This window comes from Protopterus annectens, chromosome 16.part0, assembly GCF_019279795.1.
Source record: "Protopterus annectens isolate FY-2018-M chromosome 16.part0, PAN1.0, whole genome shotgun sequence".
Lineage (NCBI taxonomy): Eukaryota > Metazoa > Chordata > Ceratodontiformes > Protopteridae > Protopterus > Protopterus annectens.
In genome coordinates, this window is record NC_056750.1 from 480,934,499 (window position 1) to 480,951,940 (window position 17,442).

General features: G+C 35.0%; 1 protein-coding gene across 2 annotated transcripts in view; it reads right to left on the reverse strand.

Moving 5' to 3' along the window:
• The window catches only part of LMX1B (LIM homeobox transcription factor 1 beta), a 602,295-nt gene that overhangs the window by 452,745 nt on the left and 132,108 nt on the right, over nucleotides 1-17,442 (reverse strand). The window lies entirely within an intron of this gene.

The following is a 17,442-nucleotide window of genomic DNA, read 5'->3' on the forward strand; positions in this document are numbered from 1 at the left end:
ACTTTTCTTTTTCTTTCCTTAAGACAGTTTCTTAAAGATAAGGATGATGCTGTCTTTGAATGTCAGGTATCTCTTTAATAACTTTGTATTTAGTTGTTCTACTGACTTGATTTGATAAAATTCCCAATGTCTTAATTTTATAGTAAAACCCTCCGAGGGCCAAATATGACCAAACACTAACATAACACCTAATAGATCATCTTAAGTTGCTGAACTTAAGTAAAACTGCCCCTCCGCCATATATTGAAAAACATTTCCTGAATTTTAAAAGATTGTTTCTGTGATTTTTGCCTTAACAACTATGTACAATATGATTACTTGTGAATGATTTTATTATGTGGTGGTGTTGAATAATTGCTTTAATGATACCTTCCAACTCCTCTCCCTGTATGAAGCCATAAATCTTATGAGTATGATGAGCAGACACAAAGATGAAGTGGTACCCTTAGGTTGGTAGAATATTTCAGTACTTCTGATGAATTATTACAACCTGAGCCTATATATCTAGACTCAAATTATTAAAAGTAGCACAAAGTGATAACCATAATGTGAAGCTTAATTTAAAGACAGGAAAAAAGAAATCATGATGCCCATATGTATTTAGATGGTCATAAGGTGCAGTTTTTGATTTTATCTGTTGCTTGCAGTCAAACACATGAATGTATAAATAAGTACTGTTCCAGACAGCTTTAATCTGTTATCACAGCAGCTGTATATACTTCACCTTGTCTGATGTTGTACTTCTTAGCATTCTCCCTACTCCAGACTGCAGCCATCCTGGAGGCAGTATATGTAAGTAATTGGAGGTGGGGTGGACACAGCCCCCTCGATAAGGATGCAGGGATGCATTATGGTTCTCATACTTCTGATAGGGGAAAGATTTCTAACTGATAACTGAAACTTCCAGGGGATGTCCACAAAAGATATACAGACTATGTTTCACTGTTTAGTAGCAGAAATATATAGTGCCCACTGTGTTCCTTTAAGAAGACCTGCTAACAATAAAGGAGGTAGGGTCCACAACTTCTAAGCCAAATAACACAGAAATGGTACAAAATATATCTGTGCTACTTTTGTAAAACAGAATGCAATACAGATGTTTATGAAGATTCCCTGATTCTTAAAATAAAATAGGTTTTAGTCTGCCTAATGAATGGATCCATCGAGCAATGTGTGTGCATGTGTGTGTGTGTGTAATAGACTCAGAAATGGAGCATCTGTATCCCCACATTGAATAAAACAATTGACCTTTCTTCTGTGACAGTTTCAGAGTTATAAATTCACAAATGTCTTTGCCAAAGGAATTACAAACAGAAGGTTATTTTTGCTCTGCCATTTGTTCTTGGTACACAAGAAATATCCAGTGAAATCAGTGACACATTTTGCAGGCATTTATTCACTTGTGACATGTAAACAGGTCAGAAAGTGTGAGGATTTTCTGATATTTACTTGATTTGGCTGCATAAAAAGAGGATTGCTCGTAAAAGAGCATGATCGTTTTAGTATGTATCAGTCCATCGTGATATTAAAATATAGGCAGGAAATAATTAGACTAAGAAGAAGGCCTATTTGTAGGGGTGTTACAAGCGAAGGACCACTTTATTGACAGGTATGTTTTTAAGTTGGTTTTATATAGTAGATGAGATGAGATATGTCTGTTGTTTGTTGGAAAAGAGTTCTAAGGTTTATCAAAGTTTACAGAATACAGACAGTCACCATTATGTTTTTTAGATATTCAAGTAAGGTCCAAGTGCAGGTTTAGTGAATGCCATTCTTTATGAGGTCAGGGGCAAGTTTAATAATTAGCTGGTGGCCAAGCATCCATCTGTGGTACAAATGATGTTTTGGGCAGTTTAATGTGATTGTATGCTAACAGATTAGGTAGCTCCAGATGGTTAAGTGACTAAAGTGTAAATTAATGTGGTTATTTGCAGAGTTTACAATCCTGTTATATGACTGTCCAATCTGTATAGCTGAGAGGACTGTAAGTTACTCAAAACTGAAGAGGCACAAAGGAGACTAGGGAATGGGTAGGTCTGAGTTATTGTCTTACATGCATGGTCTGATAGAAAAGGTTTGACTTAATAAAGAAGTCCTAATTTATATCTGTTTTTCTGAACAGCATTTTGGATATACTACCTTAATCTATGTTCAGTTATCATACCTGGTAGTTTTGTACTACCTCAATTCTAGTATAATTGATGTAACAAGATGGTTATCCTCACCGTCCTGGCTATGTTTTGAAAAGTAGCGTGCAGGCTTAATCGAATGAGGCAAAGGAACTATTTCATCCAAAAATAATTTAATAAACTTGAACCACAATATTAAAGACCAACATCCAAGTATTCATATGCTAAGCGCTTTCATCTGCTATTCGCAGACTTCCTCAGAACAGCTGATTAACACAAATTCTATTCCTTTTAAAATCTTTTTGGTGCCATTCTGGAAATACATTTAAAGTGCCAGTGCATAATTTTGACTATACATAAATACTTAAAAACAATAAATACTTTATTATATCTTAAAAATTACTATTTATCCTAATACTATGACTGATAAACATCAACATTAAAATCCGCTAAATAAATATTAATTAATAATAATATGGTTCATACATCATATTTATATCCATGACCTAAAAACAATGTAAATAAATAACAAAATAGTAAAACAAGATGGTAAAACACATTACGCTAACAAGAGAAAGGGTGTGATAGAAATAAAATCATGTATACCTGGTTCCTGTGTCGAATCGGTCAGCACCTGCCAAATACTTTCTTTTTTACTTAATAATGCCTTAAAATTACCTCCTCTATTTGAAGTAAAAACTTGATCAATTATGGCAAAACTGAAATTATGTTGTTCCCCTTTCTTCTCTATATGCCTATATAAAGCATTATTTGTGTTATGTACCCTAATTCTATAAATATGATCGTAAATTGTTTTCTTAAATGGTCTCTCTGTTTTGCCAGTATAGTAGGCAGGGCATGATGTACAACTAGCTAAATAAATGATATTCTTGCTATTACAATTCCCCCTTCTAAATTTTATGTAGGTCCTGTTTGAATTCTGTAGTTTTATTCATTCTCTCTCATTAATCAAATAACACTGATTACATGACCTACATTTAGTAGTTGCTTTACTAATGTTATATTTGTCTCTTTCTGTATTCCCTAACTGTAATAACCTCTTAATGTTTAAACCCATCTTGTACACAAAACAAGGTTTTTCTCCTAGTGTTTCTTTCATCTCATCAGCTACAATTAAATTCTTCCAGTATTTAAAAACAATGTTCATAACTTGGTTCACATACAGCGAATATGTTAATGTACAGACTCTGTTAATTGGTACATTTTCTGACTTTTTATTTTTCAATCTACTAATTTCTTGACCTATTCCGAATATAGGGCAATATTTATTTCCCCATTCCTTAATTACGAATTGTGAAACGTCCTTCAACAAACCCTCCGGGTAACCTCTATTTATAAACATAGATGTTATGAAATCAATTTCCCTAATCATAACTTCATATTTAGAGGACATTCTGGCTGCTCTTATGCATTGACCCTTGAAAATGTTTTTAACATATGTCTTGGGTGATGGCTTGTAAATTCCATGTAACCATTCGAAAATGTTTTCTTCCTATAGATCTCTGATTGGAATCCTATATCAGTATGTTTTATGTATGTATCTAGATAAGGAATCCCTTCATAACTGACGCTATATGTAAACTTAAAAAAAACTACTTGTATTATTCAAATAGTCTATAAATTCATCAATCATTTCTACTGGTCCTTTCCATAGGACAAACATATTGTCCAGAAACCTCGTATAATAAGAAATGTATTCAAAGTATTTGCAGCTGACTAAAAATGTATTTTCCCACACTAACATAACCATATTAGCAAATATAGGGGCACTTGATGCCCCCATAGCTACACCCCTTTTTTGTTTAAAATATTCGCCTTCATAATATATGAAGTTATTGTTCAATATTATCCCCATCATATCGGTAATAAGGTTGATACGATCCCATGTCATATTTGAATATTTTCTAAGACTATTACAAAAATCTTCTAGTCCCTGATCTTTTGGGATACATAAAAATAAGTCCACAACATCAACAGTTATATATGTTAGTTTTTCTTTCCATTTATCAGGTGTGAGTTGGGCAAGAAATATCCAGGAGTCCTTACTAAGATGAGGGATATTCCTGTAAATTGGTTTAACCCATCTATCACCACACCTATGTTGAATGTTTTAGACTTGCTTCCAGAAATGATTGGGCGAAAAGGGGGTTCATCTATATCCTTATGTACTTTGGGTATGCCTATAATGGTAGCTAGAGTGGGACATTCTACTTTCATAAATTCATAAATGTCTTCTGTTATTCTTTGATCCAATAATTATTCATCTAAGGCTAAATCTATTTTTCTATAACATATTTATTTCATTAATGGAAGTCATTTCATAATTTCCTGAATCAATTAATATTTTTTTGTATTTCATTAACGTAATCAATTGTATTGTATAATACTATCCCCCCTCCCTTATCAGGTTTCATTACTCTGATATTTTTATTATTCATGAGTTCCACTAGACATTCCCTTTCTTTTACAGTCAGATTATCCACCACCTGTTGTTTGTTAATATTCTGATTATAATTATAAATATCAGCACATACTAATTCTTCAAAATTTTCTACCTTTTTGTTGGGGGGGTATAAATGTGCTTTTTTTTCTTTAACTTATTTCTTTCCATTATAACTTCATCATTTTTTCTCTTATTATTAAACAGTAAAGCTAAATTTAATCTTCTACAGTACAATTTCCCATCTATAATAGTGTCCACTAAATTAAACTTTGCAGTAGGTATATATTTCATTCCTTTAATAAATAACGTTCCTAATTAATCCTTTATTCAGTGACTGGTGTAATTGTACACCGTGAGGTCATTAAAATGATGAATTCTTTTTCCATTTTGATCCTTATCTATATTTTCCCCATGATCTTGTCTATTATGAGAATCATTTAAAGTGTTATGTACCATCGAATTTTGTACATCACTAATCTCTAGTACTGCCTGTACCGATTCCCCCGATAATTTTGTTTGACAGCTGGGGTAAAATATCGACCCCCCCCCTGAAAATTCGTGTGATTGTCTTTATGTGTCACTGCATGATCTTCCCATCTATTTTCCTTACTTAGTTTGTGTTCATTGCTCCATACATAAGCTCTATTTTCTTTGTATTGTTCAACATCGCGATGTAACATTTTGATTTTCCTTTCATATAACTTCTCCGCATTGCTTTCTGCATATTTAAACTGCTTGTCATATAATACACGCCATTGTTCAAATAGTACATCAGACACTATTTCATTATTCAATTTCTCTACTTCCATCACAATTTTACTTAGTTTTTTATCATTCTTTTTAATCAATAAATTCGTATAACTCATCCCATATGAATTAAAAACAGTATTGAATTTGGCCTTAGTATCGTTATCTAAATTAATACCCATGGGTACCTTAAAAAATCTTAAACCCATCGGTACTATTCCCATGGATATACATTTTGTTAAAAATGCATTGTCTACTTTAATAGTTTTTACCACCTGCAATAATTTACCCAGTTCAAAAATCATTTCTTTTAAGGTTCCATTTTTATGCTTGTTTTCATATTTACCATAAGAACTTGTTAGAGTTCTTTTATCAGACATTTTAAATTCAACTTTACTCGTTAAAAAGTTGTCCAGTCTCATATGACTATTTTCATTTGTATTAATCATGTCATTGGTAAACCTCGGACTAGATGAATTATTTACAGTACCTTTTGAATTAAAAATGTTCGATTTAGTCATTGCTGCATAAGTTTTTCCTGGTAACGGTCTTTTTGGGCAAGCACCAATCCGCTCACTATCATCCTCATTATGAAACAAAGAAAAATCGAATGGAAACTCATGCTCTGAAGTCACACTGGGATCATCCTTTCCATGACTGGTATTAAGTAATATATTACATGTTCCTTGACTCCCCAAACGAGGTTCTCCTTGTCCATTACTAATAGACATTTGGGAAGGCACCTTGCCATCAGTACTCAACATTTCTTTCTGTTCAGCCACTTCACTTCTCACAATACTGCCTGTACATTGTAGTCGACCCACTACCTCTATCAAGTGGGCCACCTCATCCAGTAAAGAACAAACTTCAGACTTTAATGAAACAAACTCATCCTTATTCAATGAAGTTTCAGCCACCTCACTTACTTTCTCCATAGCTCACCAACATCGTAAAAAGTCAAAGACAAACAACAACACCAGAACTGATGTAACAAGACGGTTATCCTCACCATCCCAGCTATGTTTTGAAAAGTAGCATGGAGGCTTAATCGAATAAGACAAAGGAGCTATTTCATCCAAAAATAATTTAATAAACTCGAACCACAATATTAAAGACCAACATCCAAGTATTCATATGTTAAGCGCTTTCATCTGCTCTTCGCAGACTTCCTCAGAACAGCTGATTAACACAAATTCCATTCCTTTTAAAATCTTTTTGGCGCCATTCTGGAAATACATTTAAAGTGCCAGTGCTTACTTTTCACTATGCATAAATATTTAAAAACAATAAATACTTTATTATATCTTAAAAATTACTATTTATCCTAATACTATGACTGATAAACATCAACATTAAAAACTGCTAAATAAATATTAATTAATAATAATATGGTTCATACATCATATTTATATCCATGACCTAAAAACAATGTAAATAAATAACAAAATAGTAAAACAAGATGGTAAAACACATTAGGCTAACAAGAGAAAGGGTTTGATATAAATAAAATCATGATTAGGGAAATTGATTTCATAACATCTATGTTTATAAATACAGGTTACCCAGAGGGTATTTATTGTTTTTAAATATTTATGTATAGTCAAAAGTAAGCACTGGCACTTTAAATGTATTTCCAGAATGCACCAAAAAGATTTTAAAAGGAATGGAATTTGTGTTAATCAGCTGTTCTGAGGAAGTCTGCGAATAGCAGATGAAAGCACTTAACATATGAATACTTAGATGTTGGTCTTTAATACTGTGGTTCGAGTTTATTAAATTATTTTTGGATGAAATAGCGCCTTTGCCATATTCGATTAAGCCTGCACGCTACTTTTCAAAACATAGCCGGGGCAGTGTGAGGATAACCATCTTGTTACATCAGTTCTGGTGTTCTTGTTCGTCTTTGAATTCTAGTATAATTATCATAGTAGTTTGATTAGGGAGTTGAAGGTGAAAATACCATTAGCTTAGTTTTCTTTGTAGTCTAAATTGCTGAAGCCATTTTTTTAAATTTGTGTTGTAGGTGATCTTGAAACTAGTTAACTGAAGAGGCTTCACATAGTATTGAATCCTCTGCATTCTGGATTATACTTGCCGGAAGAGAGGCTGCGTGCATTTCATTTATAAATATATTAAAGACAAATGGTCCTGATATTGAACCTTGAGGCATACCCACTGCTATTTCTGAAGAGTTGACAGCTCATCTGCCCAGCATACACACTACATTCACTGGCTAACATACCTTTAAAACCAAACTAAATAACTTTATCCCAGACAGAGATGTTTTTCCTCCTATAATAATCACTACATTGTTTAGTGGTTAGAAATGATTATTAGCTTTTTTCACTTATTTCCCTTTAATGAAGAAGGTCCATCCATTTTTTCAAGTCATATCTCACACTGTTTCAGAAAGGAATTTGTCTCAGCCTGTATGACACAAAAACCCAAGAACCAAAAACAGGCTTCCAATAACAACCAAGAAGAACCTGTTCCATGTAAAAAAATCAGTTTATTGGGCGCTTTCATCAGTCGCAATCAGCTGACTTCATCAGAATAAAAAACTCAATAAAATGGAGCCATTTTATGTAAAAACCAAAGTCACATGACTTAAAATTAGTTTTGTTTAAAAACTGTAGTGTCCATTTAAAGCACCAATACACTATAAAAACACCTCTGTGCACACATTTCAATTAAGTGATCCCTCTTACCCTCATACACATAAAAAATTAGTTAATTCAACATAAAAAACAATAACTCTTACAACCAAATAACTTAAAGTTATTAACTCTAAGATGAACTACAGCAGCAACCTCCAGTATAACTATTGTTAGTCTCCTCGAAAAAAAACACACATAGTCCATTACTAGCTCTGATAGGACCTCAGTCTTAAAAAAACTACAAATACTAAGGGCATCATTAAGTCCAGGGAATTTGTTGGCATTCAATTTAATTTGCCAATACAGTTCTCTGAACTCCAGGTAGTCCTCCCATGGGCCATCACGTGGATCCTGCAAAACCTTTTCTATGACCAAAAACTTAAATTCGTGTCCAGGGAACTGGGTAGTGTATTTAAATAAGGCATTGTTACTGTTGCCAATCCTGATGTCTCTGACATGCTCATAGATCCTTTCTTTCAAACATCTCTTAGTTTTCCCTATGTAAAATCCCTGGCATTTACAGCACAACGCCGCATATACTACTCCCCTTGTGGAGCAACAATGTTTTTCTTGCGGTTTAACATTAACTTTATTAATTCTAATCCTAGTTTTAGTACAAATCATGGAGCATTGAGTGCAAACTCCACACTTTTTCGTGCCCCCTTCCTGTGTAAATACCCCAATGTTGGCCTGTTCCAACAAATTTTTGAAGGTCACTCCTCTTCTAAAAATAATATGTGGAATTGGCCCTATTTTATCCAAAATGTCCGTCTGGGAATGAAAAATATACCAATTTTTCTTGATGACACCAAAAATCTGCTCATGATCCTGGGAAAATCTTGTAACAAAGGATACATTTTAACTTTGAGTAGGGGCCTCATCCTTCCTTTGCTTGTGGGGGGCTTGGACACATTCTAAAACTCCTTCCATGTTGATCAAGGGTCAGAAAATCCCTCCCTTCCTTTTACCAGAAACTTCCTTAGAAATGGTAGCTATGAGGCTTACAGGATACCCTCTAGCCACCAACATATCTTTCAAAATATCACTTTTATGCTCAAAATCCTCATCCCTAGTAACCATACATGAAATCCGGACATATTGTCCTTTCACCGGACCCCTCTTTACATGGTCCAGGTGGTTACTCTGGTAGTGTAGGAGACTGTTACAATAAGTAGATTTTCTGAATAAGTCAATGACCAACCATCTTCTAGCCAGGTCTTCCTCTAAATGAACATCTAAATAATTAATACTGTTGTCCCTGTAAGTATGTGTAAATCTAAGAAAGGTTGTTGTATTGTTTATATAAATTAAAAAAATCTTCCACACTTTGGGGATCCCCTCCCCAAATAAAAAACAAGTTGTCTATATATCAAAAATAAAAAATACCAATGGTCCTTGAAAGTGGACCCCAATAAATATTTGCGTTCCCACATGAGCATCACGATATTTGCCAAAATGGGGGCACAACAGGCCCCCATGGCAACCCCAGACTTCTGCAGAAAAAAATTGTCTTTTGAAAAAAAAACAAAATTGATTTTTAAAAAGCCTGTATGACCTAGACAAGACAAAAGGTATTGTGTACCTTTCAGTGTTGCTGCAATCACAACATTCCTTGTTGCCACTCGCAACATTCCTGAAAATACTGGCCCAATTTCAAAAGATTTGCTCACAGTGAAAGGGACCACTCACACTAAGAGCATGCCTATTGGAATTTAGCCCCAACTGTAAATCTGTTTATAAAGAGGCCTTACACTGAAGTAAGTCACTCACATCGAGAGTAATTTTTTTGGAATCTGGCCTATATTGTTGAGATCAGTAAAGTACTGTTAATAACTAAAGTCAAAGAGTTAGTTGCATAATAAAATCTGGTAAATGCACTAATTTTGGCCAATGAAATTATGTTTTCTTCTGTTTAATTACAAAACTGAGCAAAGTATTAGACTTGCAGGCAGCTTTCATTTGTTTTACTAGTTCTTTGAAATGAAAACTCTTAGTCACCCATAAATGAACAAAGTTGATAACTTTCACACTTTGTATGGGTAGAGAGGAGAAAAAGACTGGATTGTTTATTTATTTGCTTGTTTGTTTGCTTTGGGCTTCTCTTTTGAGCATTTAATGAACTCCTGTTTTTTACCTCTTCTGTCCTGATGAAAATATAAACAGACCAAGAGGGAGACCACAGTACAGATCAGATTGATTCAGTTAAAAGGCAAATCTAGCATAGCTTCGACAGACCATCCATAAAGCCAAAAAATTCACCACACTGACATTATAGTTAAGCATAAGGAAAAAAATCATTTTTGAAGGTTTGGCCTTGTAATATTATAGGAATCCAAATCCCATTCTGGCAGGAGGGCAAAGGGTCTGAAAAACAAATATCGTGTTAGTATGGTAGGACCTATGATGGAACTTTGAAGTAAAACAAAATAACTTATAGCTAGAAACACATGCATTCTGATGATTCTGTAGTATATAAAATGCCACACTATGATGATCATATGAAAATATATATACTGATTTTTTTTTTTTTTTTTTTTTTAGTTTTGGGAAAATGTTTCCTTTAAAGTACTGTTTTACAGTATGATTTTGGAAATATTGTCACTGTATTGTATGGCCACAACTTTAGTTTCTCTCTCTCTTTACAGCCATAATTTCCTTATCAGCACCTGATGAATTGTAGCTGACACTATAGAAAGCCTGTGACAGCAATGACAGTTTGGAAAGTGTCAGAAGTGTTGCACATAATAAGCAGAATGGCTATATGTCTACACCATTTCTGTTACATCTATAATGTCAAATCATTACTAAGTAACGTTAATACCACTAACCTACTTAATATCACATAGAAAGCATGGAAATCTAAGTATCAAAACAGAGCTCATTGATTCATGCTGTCACTGCAGTACAACCACATCACATGATACATGTATAAATATGTGTGTGTGTGTTTGTGTATAGATTAAATGTCCAAACAGTACACAATATTTAAAAAGAAGTATAATTCCCTCCTTGTGCCTACATTCTGTATTTCTCTCTCTCCCAGCACACTTTCTTCCCCCATAATTTTCTCTTTTTCCACCTACTTACACTGGAGCCTTCCTCTATATCTGCTCATGTAGCCTGTCCATATTCAGATTATCCTGCCATTTAATTATGTTTAGGACCTTCTGCTTTTTTTATTGTTGTCACATTTCCAAATAAGATAAAACTGCCATCTTCTTGACTTTTGTTACCCAAGTGCATTATTTTGTACAAACAAACAATATTTTGCTAACAGGAGCAAACTAGCAGATTGTTGTGCCTACCCAGTTATTTCTGCTAACTCTGCTAAGCAACTGAATCCCTTCAATCCCACATACTGTTTTCTTTCCTCCTGTTCAATGTATCAAGGAGCCCTCCCTTTTGTCACCTCATGCTATACAGAATTTCCTTGTAATTCATTCCAGAGCTCTTTCTGCCCTCTAAGTGAAGTAATACTTCTACATGTACAAATAGAGTCTGGCTTCTTTGATCCTCTTTTTCAGGTTTAATCATACCCTTGCTGCCCCTCACCACTATATGCACCCATTTCCTGTCCCACTGCAATCCTTCTGTTCTCCTTTTCAGGTTTAATCATACCTTTGCAGCCCCTCACCATTCTATGCACTCATTGCTCTCATTAATTCTAGACTGTATACATTTGTTTACTGCATAGTTTTTCCTCAGAACTTAGCCCCAACATCCTTTTCTATACATATTCATTCATATTCTTTCCTGCAACTTTTTTGCTTCCCCATCTTTATTTGTTTTTGTATTACATTCTTAAGTGCTATATTTTCATGAATTCTCTAATCTTTTCAAGTTCATTCTTATCTTATCCATCCTGTTTTGCACATTTGCCTCCTACAGCCTGTGATGCCTGTGCCCTGGCCTAACAATCAAGGAGCCTCAATCCTCACCACTAAGACCAGTGAGGGGCATCTCATATATGAGAAAAGGATAACAAATACACACAGCAAAGTGCAATTTCTCTTAAGAGCACACAGAGATCACAGTCAGTCCGGTGCTGGTCGCTCCCTTGCTCTCCAGGTCCCCAATAAGACTCCCCACTGGCCCAGCTATAGGGTCCAGATCTCAGCCTAGTGGGCAAGCTAAAACGTCCAGCACCCCCTCTGTCCAACCAGTGCTTTGTGTCCCTGCCCAAGTAGCTGACACACACACACACACACACACACACTTTGAGAAGAGTTTATACATCCACACAGACACTCTTGGGGAAGGCTGGCACAGGTTCTCCAACTGTGGCCCTTTTTCCCAGACTATACGGTAGCACCAGCTGCCACCACCCACCAATATTTATCAGCTGCTCAAAGACCCTTAAAAGGGTGTCCAATTATTACTGTGCAATATTATTATCCAATTGGTACTATAGTCCAGGCTGAAGCTATTAGAGTGGTTTTGTACAATTTTACCAAAGGCATGCAAGTACTCTAAAGAGCTTAAATTATCTCGACAAAAACAGCCACAGTTGAAAGGGTTTAAAAATATTTAATAACAAATAGTCAAAACACAAGACAATACTTTTTACTACACAGTGCTAGTCAAGAGTTCATAGATCACAGAGAAATACTAAAAATAATTCAGTAGTACAGCTCTGACATCATTGAAAAACACAGTCTAATCTTTCTAGTTTCTAGCTATTTCTAAAAGATAAATTTACATATAAAGCAAGACAGTGGTGGTCAGTTGGATGGTCAAGACAAAAATGCTTAATGATCTCTGATTCTCTCTGTTTTTAAAATCACATTCCTGGTTGACATTACATCATTCTTCACACTTCCCTGGGTTCCCAGGCTAACAGAAACTACATTTATATTCTTCACCTCTGGGCAAAGCAATAAAGGACATTTATGCATGCAAATTCTGGCCATTAACTCTGGCCTTAAAACAATAAGCAGGATGTCCCACTCTAGACTCACTGGCTCTGTGTCCTAACATCAAAGGGTCACAACATGCTTTACTTGGTCAGTAGAGTGCACTCTTGTTACATTTTTTTCCAGTTCCACGTGTAACACTATTTTTACCATTTAAGACAAGCCTGTGGTTTACATTAATATTTACAGATGACAGAATTACCTCCAAAATTCTTTCTGGCTAGGCTGGCAGCCTTTATCTATCTTCACCCAATCTTCACACAGCCATTGGTGTTAACCGGTAAAATACTTATTTTTTTTTCTAAACAATTCCTGTGCCACTAATGAGTCACTAATCAGGACAAAATCCTAACAGCTAGTTGCAGGCTAAGTCTGCCAAAGTGAAAGTCAGTGGCCATGAGTTTGCAAAATAAGAAATAACTGTTTTGAGGAGTGGGTCACCCCCCCCCCCCATTGTGAGCCAGGGGACTGTTGTACTCAATATCTACTTTCGAAACTAAGCTAACTTTAAGTCACACAACAGGGAAAGAGGCTCAGACCCAGCAAGTTTTGTACAAACAAGCTAGGTCTGTGACACAATGAACATCTCCCAGTCAAGACAATAAAGCAGACTACCTCAGTGGTCAACTCTTATATTATCATCATCATCATCGTAACCCTCCTCTCTGTCTTTTTTCCCAGCCACTGTTTAATTCAGACTGCCTGGTCTGCTACTTGTCTATAAATCTGTTGTGACTAACTACTTGCAGGCAAGACTGTCAGCCTGTTCAGTGGCCTAGTTATCTAGTTAGGCCTAATTATCTAGTCACCCAGTCAAAGATGTGCATGTCTAAATTGTAGCAAATAACATTGTTATATTTTCAGCTGTAAATCCAATGGAAAAACAATAGCTTGGACCACAATGGAAATGAGGAAGACTTAGAAATCATTACAAATGCATCTGCAGGTAAGCTTTCACGCCACCGTTTCCTTCCTGTTATGAAGTCAGACCATCATTGAGTCCATTACTTACTGGTCTGTAGGTACCAAGAATTATTTCCTTTATAACTGATCACACCCATGTGTCTGTTGTTAAACTAAATAGTCAATCTGCCTTTCTTTTCTTATTTTTCATTTATCTGTGCCATCATGACAATAGTAGGTTGACAAGCTTTTCCAGTTCTTTTAATCTTTGGTTATTGCACTTTATTATATTTTTCTGTTTCCATTCTGTACTTATAGAGCATGTGAATGTTTGCTAATTTATTTTGTGTTTCATTTGCATTTTAATATTTTCATTCAGTAAAACAGAAAGTTTAGGAGGAGAACTGAGATTTGCTGTTTCTTGGAAATTCCACAAGCCTTCAGTTTCTTGCGTAAATTAGTGTCTTTCATTGAATGATGTGTACTTCCTCCAGTTTTTGCTGCATATTTTCTTTTTTCTATCCATAGTCCTTGGTCATGTGGCTTTCACTGGATTCTGTGCTCATTTATTTTGCTTGTTCATTTTGTCTTTGTGAGGGTTATCTTTTGACAGCCAATGGATCAGGGATCATCCCTGTCTGTTGTAGTGCCCAGCCTATTTGAGCCATCAATAAGCTGTGTAGGGTCTTCAAGTCAGTGTATCTTTTTTTACAAGTCTTAGCAGGATTCTTTGGGGATCTTAGCATGGAATGTTATTTGGAGCCTTTTTGAGTCACTTTATTACTTTATTGCACTTGTACAACCTTTATCTGTGATGAGGCGGTTCTTTTGTTTGACAGATGTTATACATTCTCCTTGTTGATATTTTGCCAGCTTTAGGGTGTCCATCTGAACCAACTAACTTACTTTATCCACCTCTATCTGGTATTATCATTTTTATTTTAGTCATTTTATGAGGAAATACTGATCTGTCAATAATTTATTCTATTTGATTACTGCCATCACGAGGTCACTTTTCATAGTGTAAACTTTCTAGCCTGATTTATGTAATTTTCAGGTCGCATACATTTCTTTAATGACACTGTCACACTTTAATGGCCTGTTTTAATTTTAAATAAATGAACGTACAAAAAATAAACATGTCATAATAAATAAAAAAATAAAGTAGACATTTGGTTCACTGTTTTGCTACCAATTTACATTTAATGTTTGCCTCCTTTTCTCTACTTTATTATTTTAGGTGTTGCGACTACTGTTTCTATTTCAGTTTACTATTTGCTCTTTGCCCTTGTATTTGTTTTATATATTTTTTTAACATTATTATTTAGGCATATATTTTACATATGGTACTTAGGTAGGAGTACTTTGGTTAATGATTGACTGATGTATTTTCTTCCTTTTCCTACATCTGTGAAGTATAAAGTGGACATTATATGCCCCATCCAGTTCTCTGCTACCAGTGATTCCTCTCCTGTGGATTATTACAGGAGATTATTATGGGATGCTATTCTGAAATGTTGAACACAGTACAAAGTTAAGGCTGAAAACACTGAGCCTGCTCTAATAAATCACATATAGCTGAATCGCCATAACAGACTCTACCATGAGTCCTGCAGTAGGAGGGTCAGAGTAGATTTCTCTCACCATTTAGTGGTTGGCTAAATAGGATTCAACCAAATTAAGTTGATTAATACCAAATTGAGCAAATATTAACCAATATTTGCACTGAGTAGACAGTGGGTTAACCATGATCTCTACCAGTTATGTATTTTAGGCTTTTTTGTGTCCCTTTTTTGTAACATAGTAAATGCACTACTAACAAGCATATGTTCTTAAGGACAACTCAGAATTATTGTCTGTCAGGTTTAGTGACTCACCCACAGTGACACAGTTTGCAAGTGAAAATGAAAGGAATCAAACCCACGAGTACAAAATTAAGTTTAGTAGCTTGTAGAATTAGCCATGTGAGGTAAAACAGCTAGACTCTGAGTTGCAGGCTGTATCCCAGCAGGCCCATCATTGTCAGCCTTCATTAAAAAAAATAAAAAAAACTCCCTTGGTATATCCTGTCCTGTGAATGGATTGGCACAAACCATCTTTTTAAAAGTATGTCTCTCATTTCATTTATGCACCTCCATTTCCTTTTTGTGAAAATACAAAACAGAAATACTCGCTGGGTATCTCTTCCTTTTTTATGGTCTCCATGTCCCCACATAGGATTTTATTTACTAAATTTTGGTTAAGTTTACTTTAATGGTTATCTGATAAATGCATGAAGCATTGGAGCATTGGAACTCCCTGCTTCAGAGTTTATAAACTTGCCCCGAGGGTTTTGCTGTCCTATCTTCTCTGTTTTGTCTGATACTGTTCTCTGTTCTACTCTATTTCTTTACATTTCCAAAACACTGCCCATTTTTCTCCTTAGCCTAGTGATAACATTGCTGTTTCTTTATACAATTCTGTTTCAGTGTTTTCATATGCACAATGGTTTGCTGCATTTATGACTGACGATATAATTCACTTTATAGTTCCACCATGGCCCTGTTTCTAGACATAATCCTAGTGCTTTTCTGAGGTGCTCTTCCATGATGGAAAATTCCTTTTTAAATCCTGTCTCATTATGCCATATTATAGCTGCTGCTTTCCATATTAGTCACCATATCAGTTTAAGATCAGCTGTAACTCTATCCATGAGTAAGCCCTTATTCTGAATGTGATTTAAAAATATGGACTGTTAGTATAGTTGCAAAACCACAACTTATACTAAATTGAATTTCCTTAAGTATTCTGCACAAAAAGGATACTTTTGATACTATATTAAAAGCCAAAATTGTTTTGTATACTGTGTTGTATGAAAGTTTGCACAGCTACTCAAGCTGAATGCTATACCAACTTCTTGTGAATTTCTTTTTTATTTTTTCTATGATTACCGTATCATAACATTGATGCCAAAATATTAATCTTTTCCACTGATTTACACACATGAAAGAATAATATGGGAAGATACAATAAAAGTTAGTTTACTACATAAAATAATATTTTCAAAGTAACATTTATTATAACCAACCAGATAATAAAGAAAAACAGCACTCCTCTTGGAGTTAAGTGTCTTCATGTGGCTAGAGTCTCCATCTGCAGAGCATAGGAATTGTTTATTATTGGGACATGCACTAATTGGAACCAGCCCTGACTTTTCAACCTGTGAACATACAGTGAGCTCATGCAAAGCAAGGATGGGTTCTCACCCCCTCAGCTTTTCTACTGCATTTCATTATGGTACTATACTGTATCACAGTAAAACCTCCCGCTAAAATAGAAGTAATAACAGCATACTTCAGTACTCCCAGAAGCATGCTTTATAACGAACAATATTTCCAGCTTTTGGCCCTAACATATCATCCTTTCTGAATGTCATACTTTATAAAATGTCACTACAGCTACAGTCTGTTTGAATTACATTTAATTCAATTCCTCTCAATTAGGGCATACAAGAAACTGAAGCAGTGTATAATACAATATGCCAGACAGACTCCAGAGGTTCAAATAATTCTTAAAAATATACCCTTACATTACTAGCTGTGTGCAGGAAATCCAGCAATACAGCAAGGTTTAACTCTTTGTGTAAGTGA